This window comes from Triticum aestivum, chromosome 7B (assembly GCF_018294505.1).
Source record: "Triticum aestivum cultivar Chinese Spring chromosome 7B, IWGSC CS RefSeq v2.1, whole genome shotgun sequence".
Classification (NCBI taxonomy): Eukaryota; Viridiplantae; Streptophyta; class Magnoliopsida; order Poales; family Poaceae; genus Triticum; species Triticum aestivum.
Window position 1 is genome coordinate 13,894,845 of NC_057813.1, and position 17,644 is coordinate 13,912,488.

Genomic DNA, 17,644 nt, shown 5'->3' on the forward strand with positions numbered 1-17,644 from the left:
CGAGATGATGTATTACGGAATGAGTAAAGAGACTTGCTGGTAACGAGATTGGCTAGGTATTGAGATACCGACGATCGAATCTCGGGCAATTAACATACCGATGAGAAAGGGAACAACGTATGTTGTTATGCGGTTTGACTGATGAAGATCTTCATAGAATATGTGGGAGCCAATATGAGCATCCAGGTTCCGCTATTGGTTATTGACCGAAGACGTGTCTCGGTCATGTCTACATTGTTCTCGAACCCGTAGGGTCCGCACGCTTAAGGTTTCGATGACAGTTATATTATGAGTTTATGAGTTTTGATGTACCGAAGGAGTTCAGAGTCCCGGATGAGATCTGAGACATGACAAGGAGTCTCGAAATGGTCGAGACGTAAAGATTGATATATTGGATGACTATATTCGGACTTCAGAAAGGTTTCGAGTGATTCGGGTATTTTTTGGAGTACCGGAGAGTTACGGGAATTCGCCGGGGAGTATATGGGCCTTATTGGGACATACGGGAATAGAGGAGAGAGGCCGAAAGGAAGGAGGCGCGCAGCCCCCCTCTGGTCCGAATTGGACAAGGGGTGCAGCCCCCTTTTCCTTCCTCCTCTCCCCCTCTTTCCTTCTCTCCTACTCCAACAAGGAAGGGGGGAGTCCTACTCCCGGTGGGAGGAGGACTCCTCCTGGGGCGCCCCTCCTGGCCGGCCGAACCCCTCCCCCTAGCTCCTTTATATACAGGGGCAGGGGGCACCTCTAGGCACAACAACAACAATAGATCTCTTGATCTCTTAGCCGTGTGCGGTGCCCCCCTCCACCATAGTCCTCCTTGATAATATTATAGCGGTGCTTAGGCGAAGCCCTGCGACGGTAGAACATCAAGATCGTCACCACGCCGTCGTGCTGACGGAACTCTCCCTCGACACTCAGCTGGATCGGAGTTCGAGGGACGTCATCGAGCTGAACGTGTGCTAGAACTCGGAGGTGTCTAAGTAGGAGTTCTTAAGTAATATGGTTAATTGAACTTAAATTTATCATGAACTTTGTCCTGGTAGTATTTTGCAAATTATGTTGTAGATCAATAGCTTGCATTGTTACTTTCATATGTTTATTTTGATATGTTCCTAGAGAAAATTGTGTTGTAAGATGTTAGTTGCAATGATGTGGATTGGATCCGTGATCTGAGGTTTATCCTCGTTGCTGCACAGAAGAATTATATCCTTGATGCACCGCTAGGTGACAGACCTACTACAAGAGCATATGCAGACGTTATGAACGTTTGGCTAGCTCAATATGATGACTACTTGATAGTTTAGTGCACCATGCTTAATGGCTTAGAATCGGGACTTCAAAGATGTTTTGAACATCATGGACCATATGAGATGTTCCAGGAGTTGAAGTTAATATTTCAAGCAAATACCCGAGTTGAGAGATATGAAGTCTCCAACAAGTTCTATAGCTAAAAGATGGAGGAGAATAGCTCAACTAGTGAGCATGTGCTCAGATTGTCTGGGTACTACAATCGCTTGAATCAAGTGGGAGTTAATCTTCCAGATAAGATAGTGATTGACAGAGTTCTGTAGTCACCATCACCAAGTTAGTAGAACTTTGTGATGAACTATAGTATGCAAGGGATGACGAAAATGATTCCCGAGCTCTTCGTGATGTTGAAATCGACGAAGGTAGAAATCAAGAAAGAGCATCAAGTGTTTTTTTAGGGTAAAAGCCGCCGCTTTATTTAATTAGTTCGCAAAACCCGGAATGTCATCCGAGATTACACTCAAAATACAGTCTGGGGGGACCCCCAACCAAACCCTACAGAGTTCGTCTCCTACTCCTACTCTAGCCAACTTATGAGCCACGACATTTGCAGAACGTCGAGCCCACGTAACCTTCACATTTTGCTTCGACTCCAGCATTTGTTTTATGTCATGGATCCAAGGTCCAACTGCCGAGAAGTTCCTGCCCTGTTCGTTGATCATGTGAACGGCTTGTGCACTATCCAGCTCGACGTGGATGTTTTGGACGCCTAGCTCCTCAGCTACCTGTAAACCTCGCCTGCATGCCAAAACTTCTGCTACTTCAGGATCGGTAATACCCGGGAAATGATGACATGCACCCGCCAAAAACGCTCCATTGTGATCTCTGAGGACACCTCCCCCGCCCGCCTTGTCACCTACCTTCGACACAACTCCATCACAGTTAAGCTTAAACCATCCCTCCTCCGGCACAACCCACTTCTGGTTATCCCTCGGCTCTCTCTCCCGTGGCTGTTGCTGGTGAGAGATTGACCATTCTGTCATGTGTGCACAAACAGACTCCATTATTGCATGTGGAGTCTGAATTCTGACGCCGTCCCTCGCCTCGTTCCTAGAGAGCCATAAGGCATATGTTGCCTGGATCATCGCTTCTTTCTCGTCGTCGGCCGCCCCGGAGAACCAACTCAGTAGCCATTGAGCTAGAGCACCCTGGGTATCAATCTGACACGATGGGGTTGGCACCGCAATACCTTTTTTTGAACGCAATACCTGCCAAAACTAAGCGGAATGCTGACATGCCCAAAAACGATGAATGATAGTTTCTTCTCTGCCGCACGCAACACAAAAAACACCCGGTTTGATTCGTCGCCGATGAAGTTCTGATCCCACAGCCAGTCCATTTCGAATCATACGCCACATATGAATCTTTGCCTTCGATGGCGCACTAGTATCCCACATCGCCATATACCCCTTGTGTTTCTGGACAGAACTGGAGGACTCCTGCTGGCCCGACCGTGCTCTCCTCCTTGACATCCAGAGATGGTAAGCTGATTAAGAGCATCAAGTGTTGACGGTTGACAAGATCACTAGTTTCAAGAAAAGGGCGAAGGGAAAGAAAGGGGAACTTCAAGTAGAATGACAAGCAAGTTGTCACTCCCACGAAGAAGCCCAAAGCTGAACCAAAGCCTGAAACTGAGTGCTTACACTGCAAAGGAAATGGTCGCTGGAAGCAGAAATGCCCTGAAAATTTGGTGGATAAGATGGATGGCAAAGTGAATAAGGGTATATTTGATATACAGGTTATTGATGTGTGCCTTACTAGTGTTTATAGTAGCCCCTGAGTATTTGATACTTGTTCGGTTGCTATGATTAGTAACTCGAAACAGGAGTCACAGAATAAACAGAGACTAGTTGAAGGGGAAGTGACGATGAGTGTTGGAAGTAGTTCCAAGATTGATATGATCATCATCGCACACTACCTATACTTTCGGGGTTAGTGTTAAACCTAAATAAATGTTATTTGGCGTTTGCGTCGAGCATGAATATGATTTGATCATGTTTATTGCAATACGGTTATTCATTTAAAATCAGAGAATAATTGTTGTTCTGTTTACATGAATAAAACCTTCAAATGGTCATACACCCAATGAAAATAGTTTGTTGGATCTCGATCGTAGTGATACACATATCCATAATATTGATGCCAAAAGATGCAAAGTTAATAATGATAGTGCAACTTATTTGTGGCACTGCCGTTTGGGTCATATCGATGTAAAGCGCATGAAGAAACTCCATAAAGATGGATTTTTGGAATCACTTGGTTATGAATCATTTGATGCTTGCGAACCGTGCCTTTTGGGCAAGATGACTAAAACTGCGTTCTTCGGAACAATGGAACGAGCTACTGACTTATTGGAAAAAATACATACTGATGTATGCAATCCAATGAGTGTTGATGCTCGTGGCAAGTATCGTTATTTTCTGACCTTCATAGATGATTTGAGCAGATATGCGTATATCTACTTGATAAAACATAAGTCTGAAATAGTTAAAAAGTTCAAAGAATTTCAGAGTGAAGTGGAAAAATCATCGTAACAAGAAAATAAAGTTTCTATGATCTGATCGTAGAGAAGAATATTTGAGTTACGAGTTTGGTCTTCATTTGAAACAATGTGAAATAGTTTCGCAACTCATAACACTTGGAACACCACAATGTAATGGTGTGTCCAAACGTTGTAATCGTACTTTACTAGATATGGTGCGATATATGATGTCTCTTATCGGTTTACCACTATAGTTTTGGGGTTATGCATTAGAGATAGCTGCATTCACGTTTAATAGGGCACAATCAAAAATCCGTTGAGACGACGCCTTATTAATTGTGGTTTGGCAAGAAACCAAAGTTGTCGTTTCTTAAATTTTGGGGCTGCGATACTTATGTGAAAAAGTTTCAACCTGATAAGCTTGAACCCAAATCAGAGAAGTGTGTCTTCATAGAATACCCAAAGGTAACTATTGGGTACACCTTCTATCATAGATCCGAAGGCAAGTTATTCGTTACTAAGATGGATCCTTTCTAGAGAAGAAGTTTCTCTCGAAAGAAGTGAGTGGGAGGAAAGTAGAACTTGATGAGGTAATTGTACCTTCTCCCTTATAGGAAAGTAGTTCATCACAGAAATCAGTTCCATTGATTCCTACACCAATTAGTGAGGAAGTAAATGATGATGATCATGAAACTTCAGATCAAGTTGCTACCAAACCTCGTAGGTCTTCCAGAGTAAGATCCGCACCAGAGTGGTATGATAATCATGTTTTGGAAGTCATGTTACTAGACCATGATGAACCTACGAACTATGAGGAAGCGATGATGAGCCCAGATTCCACGAAATGGCTTGAGACCATAAAATCTGAGATATGATCCATGTATGAGAACAAAGTATGGACTTTGATTGACTTGTTCGATGATCAGCAAGCCATGTTAAATAAATGGATCTTCAAGAGGAAGACGGACATTGATAGTAGTGTTACTATCTACTAAGCTCGACTTGTTGCGAAAGGTTTTCGACAAGTTCAAGGTTTTGAATACGATGAGATTTTCTCGCTCGTATCGATGCTTAAGTCTGTCTGAATCATGTTAGTAATTGCCACATTTTATGAAATCTAGCAAATGGATGTCAAAACTGCATTCCTTAATGGATTTTTTAAAGAAGAGTTGTATATGATGCAACCAGAAGGTTTTGTTAATCCTAAAGGTGCTAACAAAATGTGCAAGCTCCAGCGATCCATCAATGGACTGGTGCAAGCATCTCAGAGTTGGAATATACGCTTTGATGAGTTGATCAAAGCATATGGTTTTATACAGACATTTGGAAAGGCTTGTATTTACAAGAAAGTGAGTGGGAGCACTACAGCCTTTCTGATAAGTATATGTGAATGACATATTATTAATTGGAAATGATGTAGAATTTTCTGGAAAGCATAAAGGAGTGTTTGAAAGGAGTTTTTCAAAGAAAGACCTCGCTAAAGCTGCTTACATATTGAGCATCAAGACCTTGATAAGATTTTCAATTAGTACATACCTTGACAAGATTTTGAAGTAGTTCAAAATGGAACAGTCAAAGGTGCAACCAGAAGATTTTGAAGTGTTCTTGTTTCTGATGCAAAGGTGTGAACTTGAGTAAGACTCAAAACCCGACCATGGCAGAAAATAGAAAGAGAATGAAAAGTCATTCCCTATGCCTCAGTCATAGGTTCTATAAAGTATGCTATGCTGTGTACCAGACCTATTGTATACCTTGCTCTAAGTTTGGCAAAGGAATACAATTTTGATCTAAGAGTAAATCACTGGACAGCGGTCAAGAATATCCTTAGTGAGGACTAAGGAGATGTTTCTCGATTATGGAGGTGATAAAAGAGTTCGTCGTAAAAAGTTACATCGATGCAAGCTTTTACACCAATCCAGATGACTCTAAGTCTCAATCTAGATACATATTGAAAGTGGGAGCGATTAGCTAGAGTAGCTCCGTGCAGAGCATTGTAGACATAGAATATTTGCAAAATACATACGGCTCTGAATGTGACAGACCCGTTGACTAAACTTCTCTCACGAGCAAAACATGATCATACCTTAGTACTCTTTGGGTGTTAATCACATAGCGATGTGAACTAGATTATTGACTCTAGTAAACCCTTTGGGTGTTGATCACATAACGATGTGAACTATGGGTATTAATCACATACAAATGTGAATATTGGTGTTAAATCACATGGTGATGTGAACTAGATTATTGACTCTAGTGCAAGTGGGAGACTGAAGGAAATATGCCCTAGAGGCAATAATAAAGTTATTATTTATTTCCTTATATCATGATAAATGTTTATTATTCATGCTAGAATTGTATTAACCGGAAACATAATATATGTGTGAATACATAGACAAACAGATTGTCACTAGTATGCCTCTACTTGACTAGCTCGTTAATCAAAGATGGTTATGTTTCCTAGCCATAGACATGAGTTGTCATTTGATTAACGGGATCACATCATTAGGAGAATGATGTGATTGACTTGACTCATTCCGTTAGCTTAGCACTTGATCGTATAGTATGTTGCTATTGCTTTCTTCATGACTTATACATGTTCCTGTGACTATAAGATTATGCAACTCCCGTTTACCGGAGGAACACGTTGTGTGCTACCAAACGTCACAACGTAACTGGGTGATTATAAAGGTGCTCTACAGGTGTCTCCGAAGGTACATGTTGGGTTGGCGTATTTCAAGATTAGGATTTGTCACTCCGATTGTCGGAGAGGTATCTCTGGGCCCTCTCGGTAATACACATCACTTAAGCCTTGCAAGCATTGCAACTAATGAGTTAGTTGCGAGATGATGTATTACGGAACAAGTAAAGAAACTTGCCGGTAACAAGATTGAACTAGGTATTGAGATACCGACGATCGAATCTCGGGCAAGTAACATACCGATGACAAATGGGACAACATATGTTGTTATGCGGTTTGACCGATAAAGATATTCGTAGAATATGTGGGAGCCAATATGAGCATCCAGGTTCCGCTGTTGGTTATTGACCGGAGACGTGTCTCGGTCATGTCTACATTGTTCTCGAACCTGTAGGGTCCGCACGCTTAAGGTTTCGATGACAGTTATATTATGAGTTTATGATTTTTGATGTACCGAAGGATTTCGGTGTCCCGGATGAGATCGGGGACATGACGAGGAGTCTCGAAATGGTCGAGACGTAAAGATCAATATATTGGACTACTATATTCGGACTTCAGAAAGGTTTCGAGTGATTCAGGTATTTTCCGGAGTACCGGAGAGTTACGGGAATTCGCCGGGGAGTATATGGGCCTTATTTGGCCATACAGGAATAGAGGAGAGAGGCCGAAAGGAAGGAGGCGCGCAGCCCCCCCTAGTCCGAATTGGGCAAGGGGTGCAGCCCCCTTTTCCTTCCTCCTCTTCCCCTCTTTATTTCTCTCCTACTCCAACAAGGAAGGGGGGAGTCCTACCCCCGGTGGGAGGAGGACTCCTCCTGGCGCGCCCCTCCTGGCCGGCCGAACCCCTCCCCCTGGCTCCTTTATATACGGGGGCAGGGGGGCACCTCTAGGCACAACAACAACAATAGATCTCTTGATCTCTTAGCCGTGTGTGGTGCCCCCCTCCACCATAGTCCTCCTCGATAATATTGTAGCGGTGCTTAGGAGAAGCCCTGCGACGGTAGAACATCAAGATCGTCACCACGCCGTTGTGCTGACGGAACTCTCCCTCGACACTCGGCTGGATCGGAGTTTGAGGGACGTCATCGAGCTGAATGTGTGCTAGAACTCGAAGGTGCCGTAGTTTCGGTGCTTGATCGGTCGGGCCGTGAAGACGTACGACTACATCAACCGCGTTGTTCTAACGCTTCCGCTTTCGGTCTACGAGGGTACGTGGACACACTCTCCCCTCTCGTTGCTATGCATCACCATGATCTTGCGTGTGCGTAGGAATTTTTTTGAAATTACTACGTTCCCCAACAGTAATATGTGTCCGTGGCATTGCTTTATTTTTTGCTTGATCTACATGTATACTATGAGGTGCCAGATCAAGCATTTTGACACACAGTTAAGGATTTAAGTCCGAAAAAGGCAGACTTATTTATAAGCCTAGGAGTAGGCATTTGCTTAGCTTGCCGCATTGCCACTATATTTCTAGTGTATGAAGGCAACCTACTATTCTCTCTTCAGCTGACTACATGAGTAACATTATTTTGATTATTCAGTTGGTTGGATGCTTAATTTATTCAGGAATAGAGAGGACTCCCTCCTATCCATAATAATTCTCGCCGATTTAGTACCAAGTTGTACTAAATCAACGAAAATTAATATGGATTTGGGGGAGTAGTAAAATTCAGGTTTTGATGAGAAGAAAAGTGAACCTAAAGGCTCTAAGAACTATTAGTAGGACACCAGGTTACTTCAAGCCCTTGGATAAGAATGTTTCAGTCGCTGGAGAGATTGTTGAACAGATGACACGGATGGGAGATCTCTGGCCACCTGCAAATAGCTTTTTGAAGATCAAGATCAGCAGTATTGAATTTTGTAATAGTGATTTCTGAATTTTTTTCGATGCTTGTTACTGAGTGCTAAGTGGCAGACACCAAAACATGCCGGTGTACAAAATAATTAGTGGACCATGTTTCTTACGATAACCAAAAATGCCTTGTACAGAAAAGCGTTAGTGGTCCATGTTACTTGCGTCAATTACCGCATTTCAATTTTGGCAGAGCCCTGGTGTACTCAGTCCAATAGTATATATAGGGATAATAATAGATCTAATGGAAAATACCTACAATACATGGACACAACCTTATCGGAATCAAAAAATCAGGAATATCTCGCTTTAAATTTTCAGCTAAGCCATTTGTTTTCTAAAGGGCGTTTTTGACGCATCAGATTTGTTCCTCTCATGCAGGACACAACAGACTCCCATGCTCATTGTAAAATTACCTCGACTTCCATGCATGCACAGCACATCGTAAAATTACCCTGTGAGTTTACCATTGATTTGGTGGGTTGGTTCCTTGTCCATGCAGTAATTTTACCTCAAGCATTGTGTTTCTTACAGTTGGTATTGCTGGTCGTGGGTGCATAGATTGGACTGGGGTGAGGAATAAGAATTCCTCTCCCAGGGTGACGAATAGCACGACCCTATATAGCCAGTGCGCCATGCAAATCAGTCCGCACGCTTCCATCCATGGAGCATCGATGTAATAATCTTTGCATGCAACGTAATCTTACGGTGTGGAAGCGACCGACATGAGAGACATGCACGCACCCACCATGCATGCCCGTAAATTTACGGCCAAAGATTAGGTAAATTACCACCGTGTAGTACATTGGCTCTACTGCATGGATGAGCTCTACTGCATCGACTTTTGTTTGGCTGACACATGGATCAAACTTTTTAACGTGCTCTACTGCAGATGTCTCTCTATAATCAGTCTTTTTTTTGGAAAAAGGGAATCTTGCAGTCATTCCTTAGCTACTACTCCATACGTCTCAAAATAAGTGTCTCAACTTTGTACTAGCTATAGTACAAATTTGTACTAAACTCAAGACATTTATTTTGAAATGAAGGGAGTACAAAATTTGGAATCAAATGCAAACGAGAAACATATTCTACTAATTCAGTTGAGAGCCGTAGGAATTTGGCAGCCGACATAGGAAATTTAGGATGAGACGAAAACAAGAGTATATCAACGCACGGTCCACCAATTGAATGCAATGTCAGTGTAGGATCACTAGTAGGAAAACACCTATTAGTCCTAGTTCGTAAGGGCCTTTAGTCCCGGTTCATGAACTGGTACTAATGGGTCGTTACTAATACCTCTACCCATTAGTCCCGGTTCAAACACGAACCGGGACCAATGTGCCTCCATGTGGCCTGTGCGCTGAGCCCAGTCAGGGGGGCCTTTGGTCCCGGTTGGTGGCACCAACCGGGACCAAAAGTCCATGTTTTTTTTAGAAAAGTGGCTGCTTTAGGGGTTTGGGGGGTTATTTTTAGGTTGTTATTAGCTAGCTAATAGAGAGAAGTGTCCTCTCTTATATCTTCGTCCTTGGTTTACCAACGCTGCTACTATATATGTTTATTTCATCCGCTGATATAATAACTCATGCATGCTCGCATCATACATCATCATATATAATAATAAGTCCTACTAATCATGCATCATCATACAACTTCTACTCGTTATTAATAATAAGTCATACGATCATCATCCTCATAGTCATCGAACCCAACCCTACATAATTGTTCTTAGCACATGATCATTAGTATCAGGTAGGACCTAAACACGCTTAAGGTAAAATAGCATAAAACAATATAGACCCTGACTCTCCATTATGAAGAATGGTGATCATCTTGTCTCCAATTCTTGCCCTTCGCTGCTTTTTGCTTCCAAGAAGCTCCTTACGACTGTCCATACATTTTTTCTATTCTTTGATTGTGATGTCTCCACTTCTTTTAGAAACCCGGTATGGACAGTTGTGATTCGTAGGAAGACTTGGTTGTATGTTCAAAACATGAAGGGTACCGTGCGCATACATCAGATGAGGCACACAATCATTCGGGATTATCTGTTGAAAAACATAGTAATAACTTCGTAGTTAGCAATGATGTACTAGTTTAGAAGTGTGCAAAAAGATGCATGGATGTCGTAATAGTAAAAAATCTTACCAGGGTATCTCCATGGTAGTTACCGTAGTTCAGCACGTGCACTAGTGGCACGTATTGACCATAATGTTGAGGAGTTTGATTGTAGATATTGTAATTCTCAAGATCAATACAAAATGCGACCAGATGATTTTTCTCCTGATAAGTTAATTCGGAGCCTTTGGTGTAGTAGGTTCTAACAATATAAATTACTTAATAGCTATGTTAAGCTCACATGGGGGAAGAATTGGAGGTGTATCCACAAGGACGCAAATCGAAGGTCTCTCTTGCTCGATTGTAGGATCACCAAGATCCATGGTGACAAGCATACCCTCATCAAAACCATACATCTTGCAAAGTGCTTCCCAATTTTTGCAACCAAAATGGGTTACACTCTGAGCATTGTACATCTTTACTTGAAAATCCACACCATGATGGGTACTTAGGATAATTTTTTTGGTTTCCATACTTTCATGGTCTTCAAAACTCATCATCTCCAAGACATAGCATCTTGCAAAGCATGGGATAAGCTAGTCGAATTGGAAAAGATAAAAAATACACGTTAAAATAGTTGAAGTCGTGCTTAATTACGAAAAAAACTATTGTCGTCGTTGCGTACCATATGAACATCGAAGGTCTCCTCGAGCTTAATGCTGAAGCGCTGATCTTCGTCCAGCTCAATGAACCTGTCGCACATACCTTGGTCATCATGGCACCAGTCGCAATCCACCGGGCGATTTTCGTCGTCCGAGTACGACATTTCTGGCCTATGTTCATAATTCAAATATTAATCACGGGTTGACTATCGGTGATGTACGTAGCTCCTCCTTTCATTCCCGAGTGCATTATTACACCAAATTGTCTAGCACACGGTAATGAAGGAGAACTTATCCAATATGAGCATTCAATAAGCAAAATCAAATCATATAATAAGCAAAATCAAATCATAAAACAAAGTAGTATTCAAATTAGCATGCATTCAATAATTATAAGCAAAAGTACATCATCTCTTGGTGTCCGTACATCGTCGAATATTATCACTAATATAGCATCACTAATACAACTAGAACCGTAGCGCCCGACGGGTATCTTCGCGGGCGGTGGACACGCAAAGATGAGGAACCATCATAGGATCATAGCTCCAGTAAGATCCCTGAAGAACCTTCCAGGTATTGTCGAACCTGCCCTCCAATGCAACCATGTAGCGACGGACGTGCTCGTCCTCCTCGCTGACACGGTGATGTACCACCTCCGCGGTGTCCGAAGGCCTCAGCACCGTCACTGGCCCATGTGACCGCCACCAAATAAGGATCGGGTCAACAACGGACTGCCTCCTCATCAACCTACGTCCCCCGGAAGGTAGCACCTCCCAATACCAGCCCGGCGGAGCCGAGTCGACGACGACGAAGATGCGGGATAGGCATCGCCGACGTCGATGCGGGAACTACTTCTATATATAGTTAAATAAAGTAGTTTTATTAATTAAATCAACTATCTAGTTCAACTACTAAGCACTTACTATAAATAAATAAAGTAATACTTACAAAAAACAAACTACTTCTATATATAGCAAAATAAATTAGTTTATTAAATCAACTAGCTAGTTCAACTATATATGAAGCACTTACTATAAATAAAATAAAATAGTACTTACTAAAAATAAACTAGTATTTTTCTAACTAATTATATTAAACACTTTCTCTTCTTATTTTTTTTCCTTTTTCTAAATACTATGAACAAAAAAATCATTAAAATTCTATGAACAAAATTAATTACACAATCTAAATATCATCAAAAATATCTATTAACAATAATATCACCAAACATGCATATTCATCAATAATATCATCAAAAAAAATCTATTAACAGAAAAAAAATCTAACACAATATGAACAAATTAATTACACAATCTAAATTAACATACTATGAACTACATATCTAAATTACTACACATCTAATTTAACAAAAAAATCTATGAACAACAAAAAAATTTTAAAAAAATCTAACACAATATGAACAAATTAATTACACAATCTAAATTAACATACTATGAACTACATATCTAAATTACTACACATCTAATTTAACAAAAAAATCTATGAAGTACAAAAAAATCTAACACAATATGAACAAATTAATTACACAATCTAAATTAACATACTATGAACTACATATCTAAATTACTACACATCTAATTTAACAAAAAAATCTATGAACTACAAAAAAAATCTAAAAAAAATCTAACACAATATGAATAAATTAATTACACAACCTAAATTAACATACTATGAACTACATATCTAAATTACTACACATCTAATCTAACAAAAAAATCTATGAACTACAAAAAAATCTAAGAAAATCATAAAAAGTTGCTCACGGCGACGGCGATGGCGACGGCGAGGTGCGGCGCGGGGCGGCGACGGCGTCGGGGCGGGTCAGCGACGGCGAGGTGGCGGCAGGGGACGGCGCGCAGCGTCGGGAGAGGAGGAGGGAGAGATCAAAGTGGGGATGCGGTTCTGAAATTTTCCTAAGTGCTACTTATATAGCAAAGGCTTTGGTCCCGGTTGGTGGCTCAAACCGGGACCAATGCCCTCTTTTGTCCCGGTTGGTGGCACCAACCGGGACCAAAGGCCTCTTTTCAGCAGCCCAAAGGGCGGGAAACAAAGACCTTTGGTCCTGGTTGGTGCCACCAACCGGGACTAAAGAGGGGCATTGGTCCCGGTTTGAGCCACCAACCGGAACTAAAGAGGGGCATTGGTCCCGGTTGGAGCCACCAACCGGTACCAATGGACCTGTCTAATTACTTTTTTATTTTCTGCAGCTGATTTTTAGTTGATTCTTTCTGCAGCTGTTTTTTTAGTCCCACCTCGCCAAGCGAGAGGCACTCGCAGCTGTTTATAAGCCCTGAGTGCAGAGACGATGAAGAAGAGGCTCAATGCTCACCTGCACGTTGGTTAGCTTCAAGCCTTGAGGAATAGGGTAGACTGCACAGAGCTACGTGCAGTGCAGTTGACACTATTCCGAAAGGCTTGAAATAAATTAACGAGCATTGCGCCTCTTTTTTATTTTTAATGACTTTTTACTACTCAAAAATAAAAAGAAAAAAATAAATGTAGCAGAAAAGAAAAAAACTATATAAAAAACTACTCAAAAATAAATAGAAGAAAAAATACTTGTGATTAACTTTACTAAAAAAATGAGCATAGATGCTTATTTTAATGACTTATTACAACTCAGAAATAAAAAGAAAAAAATAAATATAGCAGAAAAGAAAAAAAACTATATAAAAAACTACTCAGAAATAAATAGAAGAAAAAATAGTTGTGATTAACTTTACTAAAAAAATGAGCATAGATGCTTATTTTTAATGACTTATTACAACTCAGAAATAAAAAGAAAAAATAAATATAGCAGAAAAGAAAAAAACTATATAAAAAACTACTCAGAAATAAATAGAAGAAAAAATAGGTGTGATTAACTTTACTAAAAAAATGAGAATAGATGCGCTTATATAGAAAATTCGACCTAAATTCATAATAAATTTCTACTAACTTCAGAGAAATTCAGTATGAATTTAGGTCAAATTCCCTGTATAAGGGCATCTATTTTCATTTTAAGAGGAGCTCAACACGGCAGAGAGGGAGGGGCTTATAAACCGGTGTGAACCCCCTTCGGTTGGCAAGGTGGGACTAAACTCTGGCCACAAGAGGACCAACCCTTTAGTCCCGGTTGGTGGTATGAACCGGGACTAATGGGCAGGCTTTGGTCCCGGTTCATGCCTCCAACCGGACCAATAGTGGTGGGTCAGGAGCGAGGCCCATTGATCCCGGTTCGTGCCATCAACCGGGACCAAAAGGTCCAGACGAACCGGGACCAATGGCCCACGTGGCCCGGCCGGCCACCGGGGCTCACGAACCGGGTCCAGTGTCCCCATTGGTCCCGGTTCTGGACTGAACCGGGACTAATGGGCTGGCCCTGCCTGGACCATTGCCCCATTTTCTACTAATGGGAGTTAAATCGTGAAACGGTTGCCAAATATATTAAATTACACAGCATATTCCAAACTATTTTGTTACATTATTTCCAAACGATCCTGAATGCCATATCGTCAGCCTCCTTGGTGGCTGACTAGCTCATACTGATCTCAAGATTCTACCTTACCAGAGGATAAAGGATAAATTAAATAGTTGAGTTAGGATGAGTACTGTAGAAACATTCATCTCACGGTGTCTTAATTCCAAGGACAACCATAGTCTTCACCCTCCAAGTTTATCACAAGATAAATTCCTTCACTAAAACATAATTAATGGAGGCAATATCTCAGAAAAATCGCATATGCACGCAAGATAATTTATAATATGGATTGTATTAACCATCGAGTTCTTCATTTTCGACGATGGCAACAGATGCTCGACCAAGCACTCATAGTCCCGTTCTACACCTCGCCTTGGTCACTGCTTGTAGATTTTGATTGGAGACTCTGCTACATGCCCAAAATACTGAAGTCACCTTTCATGATTTATAAAAGGTAACACCGAAGACCCATTGCTTACATGAAACCCATGCCCGTACTTGAAGAACCTTAGTTTCCATTCTGAACCCTTCTGTTCAACACGACGTCACGTTGTCAATACACTGGGAGAATCAACTTATATGATATTGAAAGAAACAAATCAAGATGAAATAATTAAACAAGTTATACAGGAAAAAAAATGCTACAGTTTTACTTTTTTTTCCTTAGTATAGTTGGGACGTTCAGGGACAATGTGAATGTTCAATATAAAAATTCAAATGGACAGAGAAGATGAGATTCAGCTTGTAAGAAACAGGGAGTACTGTCATCCACAACAAAAAAATGCAACATCAAAAATAATAACAGCTCGATGTTCCAAGGAAGCAACTTCGGAGGACCACAAAAAACAGAAGTGCTGGCAGCATATATTCTTATAGACAGGCGGATGGCCATATTAACTGATTGTGGGAAGTCTCATGTCGTGCAAATGGTAGGCATAGGCACACACACCCAGTTTCTAGGACACACTTCTACCTAAAAATGTAAAGTTGAAGGAGGGAGCTTCCCACTTTAACCACTTTTCCTTTTCATATTTACTGATTTTTAGGCAATCATGCAATTATTTCTGAATACAAAGCCTGGAAGATTATGATACATTTTCTGGTTGACATTAATTGCACCCGACAATTATCAAGTTTTTATTGACAAGCAGATGTTTATTTCATTCATGTACTAGCAACAATCATGAAGAAAACCACGCATTGCTACTGCATAGTGAAGGTCCTTTCCACACCCGTGGAGATAACTTTTGCTTGAACCGCTACAGTACATATGTGAATAGGTTGTGCCAGCAAGCTTCAACAAATACGCATGATTATTACATAGGTTAGGAACCGAGAGAAGGATAATCTGGGATAGATGGAAATCACTGGCGGTCGTATATGGACAGAGCTAGGTAACTGGGCGGCACCGTACGCCGTACGGCTCAAAACAAGCATTAAGCCTGTAGCATAGATATGTCCAAAACAGACAAATTTGGGGCCGAGATCAGAATCAGAAGCACAACGATTCACATCTAAATATGGGCACTTAATATATCTAAATTCAGATAACTAAATTCCGTAGTAAAAGTATGTACTCGCCATGGGAAAATAAATTGCCACACACCTATGTAAATCGATGGAGAGGGGCTCCGTCGGTGAAGACATGGTTGCCGACCGTCGTGGTGGGAGGAGATACAGACCGCATCAAGAAGCATGCCAACGGACACCATAACCTGAGGCCGAGGAGAGGAACACCGACGACGCTACAAGACTGCTCTGCCCTGCTGCCAACCCACCGTAGTGCAAAAATTAGGGGTGGTCCTAAGAAAAACATATACTAAATCCGTAGAAAAGTTAACTCATATAAATTCCTCATAGGCGCATTTATTGAATCATCCAGCCTAAATTGCAAATCCATCTAAACAAATGTTTTTAATTAATTCTGAATCATGTAAAAAGTTGAATGATTTCCCCTAGGCCTAGCGGACTGAAACAAAACTGCAAATGTTCATGGAGCCAGAAAACATCAAACTTGAACACTTTAAACAACAAACCAAATATTATCCCTACATCACCTTAGTACTAGCTGACAAAATCTTAACATTACGTAGCAGTTGATGCTTCTAATCATGTAGCACAAAAAATCTACACAAGCTGCTCCATCACAGCATGGACGGATGGACTGGAACAGGCAGCAGGTAGAAAATTCCCAGTCTAAAAAGACATTCGCCCAAACTACTTGGAGATTGTAGAGGCCGGGGGTATTCCTCCTTTTCCAAAAAAAAAAAACTACCTGAAGATAGAAACCAAACAATAATCAGAGAGTTTTCCTTAGAAAAAATAATTAGTGTTAAATGCACAAATACAAACACGTAGAAGCATATACGGTAAAATTCAGATTATCTCTTCGGGCGTACAGTCTTGTGATCTCTCCGGCCAGCAGCCTCCACAAAAACTGAAAACCAAATTAGTAATTCGGGAAGAACACGGCACAACAAAACGAAGTGAAAATTGACTGAAACTAAAAGGATTAGGATCGGGGCTGCTCACCTCCATCCGTGTGATTCTCACCTGCACACATCCAACCAAATCAAAGCCAAACCCGGCGAGAATGTTGTCACTGCGAGCAAGGGAAGCTGCCACGCTCGCCACGTAGCCCGCCTGCCCGTCGGCCACCGCACCAGGCGCCGCTCGGCTCAACACGCAACCCGCCTGCCCGTCGACCACCGCACGCTCGAACCCACCAGCCGCCGCTCACCACGGAAGTATTCGCCGTCGAATCTCGAACGGCTCGCATCGCGTGAATAGGGAGGTGGGCTGGCTAGTCCCACGATCAGCTAACCGTATCGTTTCTCCTGGAGAGATCGCGTCTGTTTCCTATAAAAAAGTATTGTAAAATGACGTGGCAAGCACAAATGTAAAATTACCCTGTCGGAGGGGTGAAAAACTACAGTCGCGCAAGGGGAAAAGGTTTGATAGTGACGGAAAAGCGATCCGACCAATAATGTTACGACTTGCTCGATCGAAGGACTGGGATGAGAAATAAATTATTCTTCATCCTGGGTTATTACGGTGGCGCTAAACTGCGCCTGAGCGCAAAAGCGCTAATTCTATGCACGCTCCTTGG

The 17,644-nt window shown here is 41.6% G+C and overlaps 1 long non-coding RNA gene across 1 annotated transcript; it reads right to left on the reverse strand.

Moving 5' to 3' along the window:
* Positions 1–14,726: 14,726 nt before the first annotated feature.
* On the reverse strand, positions 14,727–17,359 carry LOC123162190 (uncharacterized). Its single transcript, XR_006481080.1, has 5 exons — positions 17,068–17,359; positions 16,904–16,972; positions 16,593–16,810; positions 16,142–16,298; positions 14,727–15,065 (listed from the first exon to the last, which is right to left on the reverse strand). It is a non-coding gene; the product is annotated as an uncharacterized lncRNA (long non-coding RNA).
* Between the last annotated feature and the right edge of the window lie 285 nt (positions 17,360–17,644).